Raw genomic sequence first — 214 nt, 5'->3', positions numbered from 1 at the left:
GCGCGAGTGTGCGTGCATGAGTGCGTTTGTGCGTGCGTGCGTGCGTGTTTGTGTATGTGCGTCTAGGTTCACCGTAACTTAGTGGTTTGGCAAAGGAGAAGGATAAAATAAGTACAAGGCTTTTAAGAAAGTAAAAATAAGTACTGGGATCGATTCGTTCGACTATAATTCTTCGTGCGGTGCAGTCTATATATATATATATATATATATATAT

This window comes from Octopus bimaculoides, chromosome 7 (genome assembly GCF_001194135.2).
Source record: "Octopus bimaculoides isolate UCB-OBI-ISO-001 chromosome 7, ASM119413v2, whole genome shotgun sequence".
Taxonomy (NCBI): domain Eukaryota; kingdom Metazoa; phylum Mollusca; class Cephalopoda; order Octopoda; family Octopodidae; genus Octopus; species Octopus bimaculoides.
Note: the sequence above shows the minus strand (reverse complement) of the source record.